This window comes from Lissotriton helveticus, chromosome 7 (genome assembly GCF_964261635.1).
Source record: "Lissotriton helveticus chromosome 7, aLisHel1.1, whole genome shotgun sequence".
Lineage (NCBI taxonomy): Eukaryota > Metazoa > Chordata > Amphibia > Caudata > Salamandridae > Lissotriton > Lissotriton helveticus.
The window spans coordinates 1192194793-1192210535 of record NC_136068.1 but is presented as its reverse complement, the minus strand read 5'-3'; the positions used below and the strand labels follow the sequence as shown (position 1 = coordinate 1192210535).

At 50.7% G+C, this 15743-nt stretch overlaps 1 protein-coding gene across 3 annotated transcripts in view; it reads right to left on the bottom strand.

Annotated features, from left to right (window-relative positions):
* TEX2 (testis expressed 2) overlaps positions 1-15743 on the bottom strand; it is a 664178-nt gene that overhangs the window by 27943 nt on the left and 620492 nt on the right. The window lies entirely within an intron of this gene.

Genomic DNA, 15743 nt, shown 5'->3' with positions numbered 1-15743 from the left:
CAGTATTACCTGGTGTAACATCATGACATTTTAAATTATATCTGTTCAGGGTCACTGCAAATTATTGTGAACATATAAAACGTCTTGTTGCATTCTAATATGTATTCTAATGGAGCATTCTGGTCCCTGTTACATAATTATATCTTCTATTACTCGTTATACATTTTGTTTATATTTACTACATGGGCGGCCAACGGCCTCACATTAAGGTATGACATTACGATTCCAAAATTAATGAATCTATTTTTGAAAAGAAAAGAAAACACGTACATTTAGGAACTTAAATAGTGTTATATCTTAGGATCTAAACATAAATAACTGGAGATTCTGCGTCCCGCAGGCCCACAGTGTAGATCTTTTTAATTGCAGGTACTTTCAGCGTGTGCCTCCATCAAAACACAGAGCCATGTCACAATTCAAGTGGTCTTGCAGCTTATCGACCCTAGCAGAAGTTTCAGAACTATATATAGAGGGGTGGATGGGGGTACCATAGGTTTTGGCGTCGTTACCGAGACTCGAACCCAGATCCCCAGGTCCGAGGTCGAGCGCCCTAGCCGTTAGGCCAACTCCTCTCCCCTATGGAGTTTCTCATGCTCCATTACCACATACACAGAAAAGGTGCTACACGGGCACTTGCACGGATAAGCATCCTCAAAGCAGATGATGGGTTACTGTAGCACTCCCTCTCTGTATGCCTTAAAAGAGCAGGCAGCTTCTACTCCTGTGTATACATTGAAACCTACAGTATCGGTATTGTTGAGAATATCCGCTTGCCTTCATTGAAGCTACATACTGTAGCGGCCGGTGTTTGGGACAAATGGTGGGGCGGGGTGAGGGGGATAGGGGTCGCGAAGGGAGAGGGGCAAAATAAACAAGCATTGGCCTAGCCAATAGGTCTCGCTTTTGGTTATGCAGCACAATATCCTTGGTGCAACAACATCAACTGTTGCATGGCTAAACACTTATAAGGTCCCAAAAGCGAGACCTATTGGCTATGCCAATGCTTGTTTCTTTCTGGGCGGCAGAACCTGCAGCTGGGGTGAGAGGTCCAATGAACTTCCTAACTGTTGTGATGTACCATAGAAGATAGAACAATTCCTTCTCATCACAGGTATGGTTAGTCACTTTCCCATGGGTTTCTGACATAAAGACCAACAAGCATTTGCAATGCACTAGGTCTTGCATTTTTGAGAGTTTGAGCTATTGGCATTGTTAATGACCATGCCTTTTATTTATGTGTTGTTTTTAAATCAGATAAATAAAAGGCATTGTCATTTACAATGTAATAACTGAAACTCTCGCAAATGCAAGAGCTATTGGTTGCAAATACGTGCTATAAAAATAAAAATAATCTTTAGGAGAGTTGCAGGCAGGAGAAAGCTATTTGAGAAAATAGTGCTCGGAGACTGTAATTAAAGCCTACCGAGTAATAACACTTGTAACGGGGTGTCGCCATGAGATGTTACAAAATGAGAAAGGGCGGTACTAATGAGGGACTACTAAGCCTTTTGCCCAATGAACAGCCACAGAGGACCATGACACAAGCCAATGGAAAATGTGGGTGGAGAGTGGGCGAAGCTTCAAGTCCCTACCTCAATACAGCATTCCTCGCAGAGCAGCGCATGCGCTGCCATGGCTCGACCTAAAAATAAGTTTAATGGTTTCCCATACAACGCATGCTGGCAATATACAGCCCTTGATTCTCCCCCATGCAGGCAGAACTCTCACGCCCATTGAAAAACTTGGTACTTACACACTCCTCAGATAAACGACTTCTCTCCGACTTATACACATTCCTTAATACACAGCAGACACTCTTGAAAACACCTGCTCAGTGACGGTGGGAGGGGGAATGCAAATGCACATTACCACAAAAGAATGAGGTGATATTCTACAACGAGCCCTCTCTTCTGCTAACAGTAGCTGCAGCAAAGAAATGCTACTAAAATTGCACATTATTGGTACTTCACTTAGGCCACTGGTCGCCCAGTGGAAGGTGGGCAGGGACAGTACCTGTTGGCATTACTGGTGCCAGACTGGATCCCTTACGCATATTCTTTGGCATTGTCCCAAAATAAGCTCTTTTTTTACATGTGTTCCAGCTGTGGACGAAATATATGACACTGAACTCCGCAGATTCCCTAGCTACATCCTACTGGGACTTCTGAACCCCCCCTGATATATCCCTTAAAATCTGCAAAGGGGCGTGCGATTACCTTAGCGCTCGGAGCGGCCAAGCAACTTATGCTTTCTTACTGGGGCTCGAATGCAATCCTGCTGAGACTGGACTGGCAGCATAAACTGTGGGTGCTATTGGGAATGGAGAAGTTGACAGTAGTAGTGACCAACATGTTACTGCATGCGTGTATACGGCACCTTTCAGTCAAATTTAGAGAACTGACCTGCCCGACGTACCTGCGTATCCTCCACCTGACATACCCATATCATGTCCCTATCTGAGCCTGGCAATGGCATGTCGTCCACACTATCTCTCACCCCATCCTGTTTTACTTTGTGTTTGGTGTCTCACTTCTTTCAAGTTGTCGACCCATCATTACCTTCCCCCATAAATTCCCGCCCTTCCAAATGTCTCTTTCCCATTCCCTCTTGGTTACCCTCTCATGTTTTGTTGATCCCCACTGGCTTGTGCATGTAGGTGGGACGATTGTACCTTGTTGCTAAAATAATAAGATTTAAACCATAAAAAGAAGTTTATACCGAGCAGAGAACTGCACTAAAATCAATTTAGAACATGATAGAGGTTGGCTGGGGAAGGTGTTGGGTTCGATGAGGAAAGTCAGAATCAGGTTGTTTAATTTTTAGTTCAGTTTTTTTTTTAGTAAAGATAAAGTCGTACTTACACATACCAAGGCAGGTTCTTTATTGCAATGCTCTACATTGAGATATTGTCAAGTCGTGTACGTGCTGAGAATGAACCCAAGAACTGCACAGCTCAGGCCGCCCTCTCGCTTCTGGGCACACTGTGATATATGGCGAGCCACTGTTACAATTTCCTCGTGGGTCACATTCCTGCGCACAGAAGATGCTCGCTGTGGAGTTGGTTACAAGAGAGCGCCCCCTGGTGTTGGCCCTCCTTGTGTTATTGCAGCCTTCAGTTTCCATTCATAGGCTTGCGTTCCCCGCTACTCTGCATAGTGTTCACTAAGAGCCGAGCCTGGCTGAGCTCCAGGATAGCAGGGGGGCTCCAGGGCAGGTTCGGAATAATCAGTACCGGATATTTGTTTATTTGAAGGCCAGTGGGGAAGACTTTGGGTCCTTACACTTTACGAGAGTCTGGTAACGTGGCGCTTTATTCGACTTTAGTACTGCTGTTCAGCTTGCCTGCGCATGAAGAGGATGGACCAGGAATGTCAGAAGGGTTTGGGGTGCAGGGGGAAATGTCACAAATGTCATGCGGGCCCCTTGTGCAAAATAAAAATATGGTTCTGTGACACATTTCAAGGTAGCTCGAGCATATGTGCCACCACCTACTATCAGTTGACATTCTCTGCCTCAACGTGAATATCTAATAGCAGACTAAGCCTGCTTTGGTGATTTATAAAGGCACTTTGTAGTAGCTAAACAGGACTCCGAAAAGAGCGGGGCAAGTGTCAAAATGCCACAAACGCTGCCTGTTTATCATGTGTTGAGCTGCTGCCTCGTTTTAACAAGCTGGCTCAGTGGAGCCGACGGAGAGGGGGGGGGAGGCACTTAGGGGGGGGGAAGAGAATGGGAAAGTGACAGTGCGCGATGCGCGCAATGCCAGCCTCCGGTTCAGGAGATGTGCACGCGTATGGAGTGCACAGCTCCTATCCGCTTGTGCACATCTCCTGTCCGCGCGTGTCACCTCCTGTCTCCCTTCGGGACAGAAAGGGGCAGCAATGGAGTCTCGTTAGCAAAGCAGCTGTGCTGCATTCGCTAGCGAGACCTAAAAACGTGAGCCAAAACTACCAGTGCATTACCAGGCCAGAGTACACAGTGCTCTTGCCATGTCTGTGAGATCTCTGCGCACCAGCAGTTTGGCTCTGCAGGTTTCTTGCCGAAGAGGAGCAGGAACTCTTCGAGGGCACAGCCCTAAAGCAAGGAGGCACAGTTCTCAAACTCATTCCAGAGTGGCATACTGTAGCTGGCATGATGGTGTTGCACAGCTGCAGGGAGGCCACCAGACTAACATCTCTGTCTCTTATGTCTCCAGACACGTAACTTTATTTGAGCATTTAAGAGGATACATCTCTCCCTTTAAGATGCGCCAGTATCATCACCACAGAGTGAGCTGGAGGTGGGTTTTTCAGAACAGAGTCCTTGGGGGACTGCTTCCTGTTATATCTTTGTAAAGAGGTGTCCACACTAGTGACTAAGTGGTGTTTGTAGCATTGAAAGATCTGGAAACCTCAGTTGCTGTGTGTAATTTCATTCAGAAATTTGTATTGTTTTTTTTGTACCCTTTGAAAGATTTTTCATGATAAACGTAATACTTTAAAAACATTTACACCAGTGTAAGATCTCTTTCTAACAGATTAGTTTAGGTATAAATGAGTTCAATTGGTTTTGTTAAATAATTTCATGCAAGCAACTGCACAAAGCTTGTAATCATTATTTGTATATTAAATGGTTAAACTATGTGTGCTTTAGAAAATTCCTTGTAGGCACCCTCACCCACTATTTACCGACCACCCAAGCCTCCAAGGGTATATTGGGATTTCCACTTTTTCTTATACTAATTGAGAACCTGGCAGTCCTACAGCAGTTTGGTCTTGGTGGGGGAGCTGTTATCTTCAGCCTCTGGCCTGGCAGGGGCACTGGTGTGCAATGGACAATGTCTCCAAATCCGGCCATAACATCATGGGAAGGTCCTCGTGATCCCAGCTGCACCCTCTTGTGGGCAGAAGGCCTAGAAGGTGGATCCATGGAGAGACTACCCATCTTTGAAAGGTCAGCAGGCGCAGTGGGGATTGAAGCTGGTACTGGCTCCAGTGGATTGGTGCTGGGGGGTGTTCCCCTGGATATTAGGACTTGCATCCGATACTGCAGGAAATTAGCTGTTGGTACCTCGAGCTGCACTAGAGGAGTTCAGGACTTGAGGCGGGGGGCCTGGGGTTTCTATGGCGCACTCCAGTGGTCGAAGTGGGCGGGATTGGGAGGGCACGGTGTGCCCCTATACTTCTTTTATTTCATAGAGTCCGTTCCCCGACTCCGTCTTTTCCTTCTTGCCCAGAGAAGACAAGGGCAGTGTCCAGTTCTCCTACCGCTGGCAGCGGCCTGCTCCCCCCTTTGTTCTCCCTCTTCCCTTTTTTTCTGTCTCACTCCTCCTCATTTAGTAAAACAGAGACTTCAAGAAATGGGTATTACCTTCTTTTTCCTCCTTTCGTTCATTTGCTCCCCTGTGAAATGGAGCCAAAAAGGAAAACTATTTTTCTGGAAACGTCGTCTTTTAATGCCATTTTTCGATTTCTAAGTGCAGCCTCGGGGTGGAGAGAAATATAAAAATTAAAAATATGAAAAATAACTAACTAAAGCAAGAAAGAGTGGTTGCAAGGTGGCCAGATTGATTTATTCATACCTAAACACATTAGCACCACTTTACAGTGTTTGCTAGTGAAGCGCTACTTTTGTTTTCTCGTCACTGTTTGATCAACATTGTTTTCCCTAGGTGGGAAAGTGCACTATTCCTGGAGGTACTCAAATACCTGCTTAATGGGTGAATTGGAAAACAAAATGCATACCGCAGCTCTGTATTTACAAATGTGGTCTTTTTAAACCATACTGCTTACGTTTTGTAAGGATATAAGCAATGGGCATTGAAGCGGGTCCCTTCTGGGCCCTGTAGTCATGGCCTTAACTTTTCAGGCAAAAGCACTCACTAATTTCTGAATAATGAGTGTAAAAAGAAAAAGGTAACCATGTTGTTCCTGCTTACATTTCACATGCTTTACTTAATCTTGCATTCCTTATGAGTGTTTGCTTTTTCTAGGATGTTGTTAATTTTTTTAGGCAGCATATTGCTCTTGTCTAGTGTGTAATTTGAATTGAGTCACATCCAGATGTTTATAGCGGGTCAGTGCAGTGTAAGTTTCTCTCAGTGGGGCAGTATGGTGTTCAGTGGGGGAGAGGATGTGGCACTATGGTCAGAGCTGCTGGAATTGGAACTTGGAAACCAGGTTCAGCCTTCATGACCAGTCCCCCAGACCACTCCCCCTGAGGGAGCACATTCCCATGCTAGACCTTAGAAGGCCCAGCAAGATCTTAAAAGCCCTGGTGTCTTAGCACCAGCAGGTGGACCCTAGCAGTTGCAAGTGTAGGTTAACCTTGAAGGCCTTGCTGCCACAATTCATTCTGAAGTTCACCTCCAGTCTTGCAGGCAGGCCTATGAAGCAGCACACCATAGAGTGACAGTGACACTGTCACTGAGGTCACAGGACCATTGAGCAGGGTGACTCTAGGGCAGTGCGACCGCAGCAGGTGCTGACCAGTCGCGGGCCGTGCAGCTAACAGCGGTGAGGCAGAGGGGCCGGGTAAGGGGGGATTTCGAGGGACGATGCAGAGGGGAAATGAAATAAATAATTAATTTTCCCTCTGCATCGTCCCTCGAAATCCCCCCTTATCTGGCCCCACCACTGTTACCTGAATGGACCGTGGCTGGCGCTGGCTTCAGGTAATGTTGTCGTGTTTGCAAGTATAATATGGTTTTAAAAGCACCTGCTGCCTCCTTCCTGGCCTCTAACAATTTTTGGCAACAATATAAATGTCATGATAACTCCATTGATTAATGTTGTTAGTAGAGAGAGATGGTGTTTTGTCTAGTGGACGTTTTGACTCATGGAAAGAAAGCGCAGAGGGTTAATGTGCTTTCTGCTAACAACATGTACCATGCAATTAAAAGCCTAACATAGAACAGCGAGCTCTTAACTGTCATGTAAGAGCTGCATGCAAACTGCATAGTATAAATTAGAGCGTTATGTTTTTTTCCCCAGTCTTTGATTATCCTAATGTTGCCATAAAAGGGTTCATTTGGGTGGAAATCAATTCTGATTATTAAAGGTAACCACCAACCAAGGTATTACGTTTTAAATTCAGAGTTTGTGTTTCTCCAGACCAATCACTATTAAACTATGCTGCCTACTTGGTATGGTTGTCATGTGACTCTTACACCTTGTAGTCCTTTGTAACATTTCCTATACAATGATGTACGTACGTATTATTGATGGTCTCTGTGTAATATGTTTGATGTAAAGTGCTCTGACACCCTACACTGGTATTATTGGTGCTGTACATTTTCTGATACTTTATTATTTTTACATTTTTACACATGCTAACAGTCTCTGCAAAGATTTGTCCTTATTAGTACCAGTGGAACATACAACTGCAACAGTGAGAAAGGTGACCAGTCAACCTTTGCAAAGTGCTCTCCACTTCACATCAGCACAAGTCCCATTTTTTAGGAACTTTTGATCCGTTTGCCCTATAAACAATTTACTAGTTAAAATCATCAGATTATGCAGCAGATTATGTATTATGTGGCAAATATGGCAGAGCCATAATTATGTGGAAAACATTGCAAAGTAGGATATGTTGCCATTCATGTTTGAACTGAAAAAGGGTGGAGAAGTGCTGATGATAGAAACTCCAGGGCTGGGAGACAAATGGCTTGCGATTCCACTTTTAATTTCAAATTTGTTTTATTGGTTTCAGTGATAACAATATACAAAACAGTGCATAGGATACGTGTCAGGCGCGTGCAGCAAGCAGGCAAGGAAGTATGTGGCGTACAGCAGTCCTGTATGCAATTGTCTGCATGCAGTGAGTCCGTTATGCTATGCAGGGAGTTAAGACACTCCAAGTGGCCTGAAAAGAAAGTCATGGTAAAGAAAATCCCCAACAGTATTCCCCTCCCCTCCCCCCAACTCCCTTTCCCGCTCCCACCCCACCCAGTGTGCCGAACCAAAGGGACGTACAATGTCATAGGTCTGAAGTGTTCGTCATCCTCAGTCAGGCGAGTTTGCAGGGCCCTTTGCGGTTTCAGTGAGTCGCAGGATGCGCAGGTATTTGGGGCATGTGATCTCATTGAATTCTTTGGACAACAGGGAGAGTAACGGAAGCCACACTTTCTGGTAGGCGGCAGTGGAGTGTGTGATTGTGGCGTGAATGCGCTCCATGCCCAGAACAAACCAGATTTTATGTAGCCAACCTGTATGTGAGGGTTTGGTGGCAGAGCCCCATAAGGACAGAACGTGTTGTGTGGCGGCTTGCATGGCGACCCCCATCTGACGGCCTCTCTGGGATTTTAGGGGAAAGGTAAGTGCGTTGGGCAGGCCCAGGAGGGTGTACGCCGGGAACCTAGGTATTTTCGTGTTGAATGTGGAGTCAATCTCGTCTAGGACAGATCTCCAGTAGTCCTGGACTTCACGACAATCCCAGAGGAGGTGTGTTAGGGTGCCCCGTTCCCCGCATCCCCTCCAGCACAACGCACTTCGTGCAGGGTTACCCCTGTGGAGCCGGGCTGGTGTGAGATGCCAGTATATGGCCAGTTTTGTTGCCGCTTCCCTGGAGGCTGTATTGCGTGTGGTGTGGGCAGCCCTATAGTATATAGATCGCCATTCCTGGGGTGATAAGGCCCTCCCCAGTTCCTCCTCCCATCTCCTTTGGCCCGCTGACTTGCCCTGGGGGGGGGGACGGAGTGAGCATTTTGTAGAGGTCAGATATGAGGTGTTTGTCCGAGTCTTTCGTCACCAGCCACTTCTCAAAGGCAGTCATGGGTCTGCCGACCAGAGGTGCGACTTCCGCATGGGTGAGCCAGTGACGAAGCTGAAAGTATTGAAATAAGTGGGGGGAAATGACATCGTAGCCCTGTGTAATGTCGGTGAGGGTGAGAAAGCCTGTCAGGTCGAAAAGATGGCCGGCCGAGAAGTTGCTGATGTGGCGCCATTGTGGGAAGGCCCCGGAGTTGATGCCCGGCGGGAATTCCGGGTTGTCCAGGACAGGCGTCAGAGGGGATGGGAAAGTGGTGAGTCCTCTCTTGGCCGCCACCGTGTTCCAGACCTGCAGGACAGTGCGGGTAATGGGGGATTTCAAGAGATAGCTTGGCCGATGTTGTTTAAGAAGAAACGGGACCTTCCAAAGAGAGGTACCTGCCATGGATCTGTCCTGGAACAGCCAGCACTTTTCGGATTCTGGCCTGAACCACTCCACCAGGTAGCGGAGCTGCGCCGCCTGAAAATATTGCAAGAGATTAGGGATGCCCAGACCCCCCTCATCAGGGTTTCTGTATGCTAGGTGTTTGTGTATGCGCGCCCGTTTGCCCCCCCAGATGAAGTGGTGGATATCGGACTGCAGAGTCTGAATGGTGCCTGCAGGGGGAAATACCGGGAGAGTTTGGAAAAGGTATAGGATTTTAGGCAAGATCGTCATCTTAATCGCAGCAACCCGGCCTAGTAGGGAAAGGGGTTCTCTGGTCCAGCGTGCAAGGTCGGAACGGATCCGAGAGGCCAAAGTCGTGTAGTTGAGTGTTAGTGTTGAGGTCGTGGAGGCCGTGAGGGTGACACCTAGGTAGGGGAGCTGTGTCGTTGACTGAATTCCCCCGTCGTGCACAGGCGGGGTGGCGTGCGCTTGGGCATTCCTGCCTAATGGTAATATGAGGGATTTCCCTCTGTTGATTTTGAAGCCGGAGACGGCTCCAAAGGCCTCCAGTTCCGTCAGCATGGCAGGGACAGAGCGGGCCGGGCTCTCTAGGGCAGCAATGATGTCGTCTGCGTATAAACCTATTGTGTGGGGTTCCCGACCAAAGGTCATTCCGTGTATATTGGGGTTGTCCCGGATTTTTTGCGCTAGAGGTTCTACGTAGAGGGCAAAGAGGAGGGGCGAGAGGGGGCACCCCTGCCTTGTGCCTCGCTGAATCTCAAAGGGGCTAGAGCGTAGACCTCCTATGCGGACATGGGCCTGTGGGCGGTGATAGCAACTTGCAATCCAGGCCTGGAAGCGGTCTCCCACCCGGTAGCGCCGCAGAACTTGCTGCAGGTAGAACCAGTCTACACGGTCAAACGCTTTCTCCGCGTCTATAGCCAGTAAAGCGGAATCAGAGTTCTGGAAGTGGGCCTTATCAATGAGGTGTAGAAAGCGTTTAGTGTTATCGCTGCATTGGCGATTAGGGACGAAGCCGGACTGGTCCGGCTCCAGAATGTCCGGTAGGCATGGGCCCAGGCGCGCTGCCAGGATCCCTATGAAGATCTTCAGATCGAGGTTGAGCAGGGATATGGGGCGAAACGCGGAGCAGCTCGTGGGTTTTTTGCCCGGTTTAGGCAACACAATGATCTCGGCCGCTAGCATGTCTGGGGGAATGGAGCTCGGCCCCTCGAAAGAATTAAAAAGTCGGGTGAGGATTGGGGCTAGTAAGTGGCTAAAGGTTTTATAGAACCCGGATGAGAAGCCGTCCGGTCCCTGGGACTTAAAGAGGGCGTAAGCGCTTGATGGCAGCTAGGACTTCGTCAAGGCGGATGGGGGCATCCAGGGAGTCCGCGGTGGCTTGTGACAGCTCTGTGATCTTCGCGGCCTCGAGATATTTATCAACCTCGACCGGCGAGACCGAGTCCGCCCCGTACAAGGTGGCATAGAATGTTCTAAATGCTTCCGCAATTTGGGACTCGCCGGAGATGTCCTGACCGGAGTCGTCGGTCAGAGTAGAAATCTGGGAGCGTTGGGTTTTCGCTCTCAGGGCGCTGGCGAGCAGGCGGCCTGTTTTGTTACCCCCGATGTAGTACGAGTGGCGGAGGCGCAGGGCAGCGAATTCGGCCCGGTCAGTGTCCAGGCTGGCCAGCTGAGCCCTGGCGGCTTTCAGTTGCCTCCAAACTCGTGCGGCGCCGGTACGGCTGTGGACCCTCTCGAGTTCAGAGACCTTGGCCGTGAGCTCGCTCCTCTTTTCTTTGCGGTCTTTGGCTTCAGCTGCCGCAATGGCTATGAGTTCGCCTCTGGCCACCGCTTCAAGGCTCCCCACAGGGCGGTCACATGAGTTCCAGGGATATCATTAATGGCTATATAGTCGGTGAGGCGTGTGTGCAATTGTGTGGTGACCTCTGGACGGTGTAGTAGGGTCTCGCGCAGTCGCCATGAGCCGGGCGGGCGGACCTAGGGACCTGTAGGGTGAGCTCCACAGCGTCAAGGTCAGAGAGTGCAGCTGGTGTGATGGATATGTCTAAGGATGGGGAGCAATTCCGAGGAGCACAGGAAGTGGTCCAGTCTGGCGTACGTGTGGTGAACGTGGGAGTAGAATGTGTATTGATATGCAGCGGGATGGGAGGACCTCCACAGGTCCACCAAGCCCTCGTCTTGTAGCCAGATTTTACCAGCGGGCGTTATGGCACCTGTGTCCCGTATCGGTGACCTGATCTGTCCGCGTGTGAATCCATCACCATGTTTAGATCCCCCCCGATTAACAGAGGTGAGTTAAGGGACTGAAGAGACTCGGAGGCCGCTTGTTTCAAGAAGGGTTCCTGTCCGGAATTCCGGGCATATAGTGAGGCAATGGTGAAGCGCTGTCCCCCCACCTGAAAGGTGTGTGCCAGTAACCTACCCTTAATCTCTCCTACCTTGTCTCCCACCACGCCACGGAAGCCCCTTGAGACTAGAATAGCCACCCCTGCTTTCTTCGTTGGCAGCGAGGAGAAGAACTGTTGAGGGAAAGCGCGTGTGCGCATCCTGTGCCAATCTTTAGGTAAGAGGTGTGTTTCTTGCAATAAGCATATGTCGACCCCGGAGTTCTCTAGATATGAGATCACGGCCCTGCGCTTGATCGGGTTGTTTAAGCCCTTGACATTAAGTGTGAGTACTTTCAGACTGGACTCCATGGTGGGAGAGTACAAAGATCCTGATGTATGTGAGGCCTACGCACCTGGTGTGGCCCGTAGTGAGGCGAAGGGCGAGGCAGCCCCAGACAATTCCCCGGCACACTGGGTCCCACCCGGATCCCCAGTCCCAGTCCGGCAGATTCCCCACAAGGTCCCTGTGGGTCGTGCTTAGCATGAATCATAATTGGCAAATGAAAGACATAGCTAACCTGGCATTGACAATACCCCTTTTGGCACACTGGTTCCCACCCTTGATCCCTCCCGTAGTCCCCAAACACCCCACAAACGATCCAACTGTTAAACTTCATACTCAGGTTCGGAATCCAGTATCCCCGAGCTGAATAACTGTCCCCTCCCTCCCCTCTCCCATCCCCAAATCCCCAAACCAGGAGAAAACATAGTCCCAGTCCTGTTGGTCCATACAGGGCTGTGGTAGTGTTACTTGTACGGGTCATATCCAATGGCGGCCTCTCCGGCCCCCCGCCCGCCTCTCCCCACCGCACGGGTAGTGCATGTGCTATAGGCAATCTCCCTAGCAAATGTTCAGATTACTCGGAGGGAGAGGTTTCCTTGGCTACCTCTGCCACCGCAGTTGCTCGTTCCTGCGTGATAACCGAGGCATCCGGTTTCAGGCAATGCGATGGGGATCGCCTATGGCGCACTGTCTGCCAACCCCCTCTGGACGTTCCTTGTGATTCTCTCGTTGTGGGTTCATCATCTTCCTGGTCAAGTCCCAGGAGCGAACGCAGTTGGTGTAGCCGTCCGTTCCATTTGAATATAAGTCTAAATGGGTGGCCCCATGAGTAGGGGACCTGCTGCTGTCGCAAGAAGTCCGTCGCCCTCTTGAAGTCTTTACGTTTTTGCAGGGTGATGTTGGATAGGCCTTGGTATAGGGCGATGGAGTGACCCTGGAGGGGTTGTGCCCGCCGGGCTTCACGGAGAATCTGCTCTTTCAGCGGGAAGTCTGGGAGGAAGGCCAAAATGTCCGGTGGCGGAGCCGAGGCAGTCCAACACTGTGCGCCCTGTCAATGCGAATGGCAAAGTCTGCTGGTTCCCCTAGAACATTCCTGAAGAGGGCCTGCAGGTACCCGGTGATATCAGTCCCCTCCGCTTTCTGAGGGCTCCCCCGGACCCGTATGTTGTTTCGACGGGAACGGTTTTCAAGGTCCTCTGCGTGGGCCTGAAGGTCCAGCTGCTGGTCTGTGAGTCGCAGGACCTCTTGTTGGAGCTGTTCGATTTCGTTACTTCTGGTTTGGTCCGCCTCTTCAATGGCGACCACCCGCTCTCCAAGGCCCTCCACGTCGCGTCGGAGTTCTCGGACCTCGCCCGCCACTTCTTGCTTTAAGGATTTGAACGCTTCTCTGAGTGAATTAAACAGCGTCTCTAAGAAAGACCTGGTGATAGGTACCTGGTCGTCCGCCGGTGCTGGCAGGGGTTTCATGGTCGCCGGTGAGGGTGGGTCTTTGCTAGATTTGGGCTGGGATTTAGCCAGTAGTTCAGGGAGCGTCTGGGACCCTTTCTTTCCCCTCTGTCCCGCCATGTTGTGAGCGGCCCTGGAGGTGGACAGATGCTGGGTCCTGGGGGCCCGTGGCAAGTGCGGTATTCCGGCGTTGTAGAATCAGGGGAGAGTCGCGCCACCCCAGGTCAGCCCTCCCTCGGCGCCGCCGGTGTCAAGGTGGCAAACGTGGGCCGACCGCCTCGCGGATGACCAAAAGCCCAGTGGAGTCAGTCTCAGTACAGGTCAGCTCCCCCCAGGCGCCACGCGGGGTCGAGAAGGCAGATGCGGCCACTCGCCCCCCAGCCGGCCAGGAGTGCTGTGAAGTCAGCCCCTTCTCCAGTTGGGCACACACCTCCCAGCCGGGTCGCTGCTCAGCACCGTGCGATAGGGGCTTGTGAATCACGACTTCTGACGTCCCAGTGATAGCGTGCCTAGCCCGGTCTCTCAGGCTCAAGTGTGATGCGGCCCGGGCCTCTCCTTTCAACCCCACACCGGGGGCTCGATTGTGCCCCCCGAGCTTTTTAAGGTGCCCACCTCCACTCTCCTCACCTTTGTGCACACTGGTCTGGGGGCGGTCCGCTTCCACGGGTCTGGCTTTGCTGCGTTGCCCCGCACTCCTTCCGAGAGTACCCCGGTTCCGTGGGGGGCTACAGGGTCACCGCGGTGCGGCGCCGCCCCCGCCGGCCACGTCCTTTCAACCCCACACCGGGGGCTCGATTGTGCCCCCCGAGCTTTTTAAGGTGCCCACCTCCACTCTCCTCACCTTTGTGCACACTGGTCTGGGGGCGGTCCGCTTCCACGGGTCTGGCTTTGCTGCGTTGCCCCGCACTCCTTCCGAGAGTACCCCGGTTCCGTGGGGGGCTACAGGGTCACCGCGGTGCGGCGCCGCCCCCGCCGGCCACGTCGGGGCCGCGCCGGACCTCGTGGGGCACTTCCCAGGTTCGATTCACCGTAGGGGGGGCAGCGCTGTGTGGTCCGCCGCTGGTAGGTCCGCCCCCACCCTGTAGAGGCGCTCTGATCAGCCGCGCCGAGAACCGCAGGTGTCGGAGCAGTAGGCCCGAAGCCGGGGCCTCGATTTTCGCGACCTCCGGCCGGGTCTCACCTGATCACCGGCCGGGTCGCGGGGATGGCGATGCGCTGCCTCTCCGGGTCCGCAGCTCCGAGGCCAGCGGCGGGGATTCAGTTCGTGAGGCTCCTCGCCCAGCTCGTCAGGCTTGCAAGTCCTGCCCCCAGAGACCTCGGGGCCACGGGTGTTCAAGCCGGTCAGGTCTCCGGCGCGGCCGCTATAGCGGGTCGCGGTTTGGTGTCTTACCGAGCCTCCCACCAAGCACGCAGGTCCGTGGCTCGATTTCGGGGCTGCGGCTGTTCTGCAGCACCTCTCCCTGTGCTTTTCTCTGCTTCTCCGGGGAGATTAGGCAAAGTTTGCGGCGTTTAGCCGGGATCGGGCAGGGAGCCTCGGAGACCTGCGTCTGATCACGCCGCCATCTTGGACACGCCCCCCACGATTCCACTCTTAAGGATATTTGGGACATTCTGTGATTGGAAAAGTATCCCACTTTGAGAATGTATTTTAATGTCAATTACTCATATTAAACCTTAAATAAACATGTGTATCCATTGGTTAAATTAAATAACATAATAAGCTATAACCGGTTAGGGAAATGGGAAACAAATACTAAAAATTGGGATATTTTGCTCTTTCTACCACATCTCTGACTCCGCCCATTGACCCAATCCACTGGTAATTCTCGCCCTCTGATTTTCCACCCACAGTTCCCCGACTTTTTTTCCCCCCACTTCGACCACTGGCGCACTTAGAGCAGACACAAATGAATCCAAGATTATGAAGGACAGTGAAGAGCCCCAACTACAGCTGAGAAGTGCATGGCAACTCCTGATCCAACTATTCCTGAAATCTAGGGTCGACCGAATCCGATCTGTCGGCAGTGGAGTCCAAGATCAGAAAAGGAGGGACATACAAATAGGAATAAACCAGGGACAGCTCCTGAAAGCCAAAAATCTGCATCAAGAGAGCAGTGCCTTGTCTTGCTCCTTTTGAAAGCCGACCAGCAGAGCAGGTGGTAGGATCATGAAAGTAAGTTTAACAGTTGGTAAAAAAAAAAAAAGGTAGCAGGTGTCAACAATAGGCCCACTATACAGAAGCTATAAAGGTTAATTAATCATGGAGTTGACCAGTGTTGCTGACAGCAATAAAATAACAAAAAATACCTTGCAAACAAATCAGCATTAATTAAAATCGTGACAAAAGTGCATTAAAACATCAATTATTTCGGCTGTTTTGGCACTAGCAGCTAAATTCATCAAGCTCAATTGCGCTCACAAAGGGCCAGATTCTGAGAATCTGGCCCTTTGCGAGTGCAATTTTTTGCATTTGGGATTCATCATCCCAA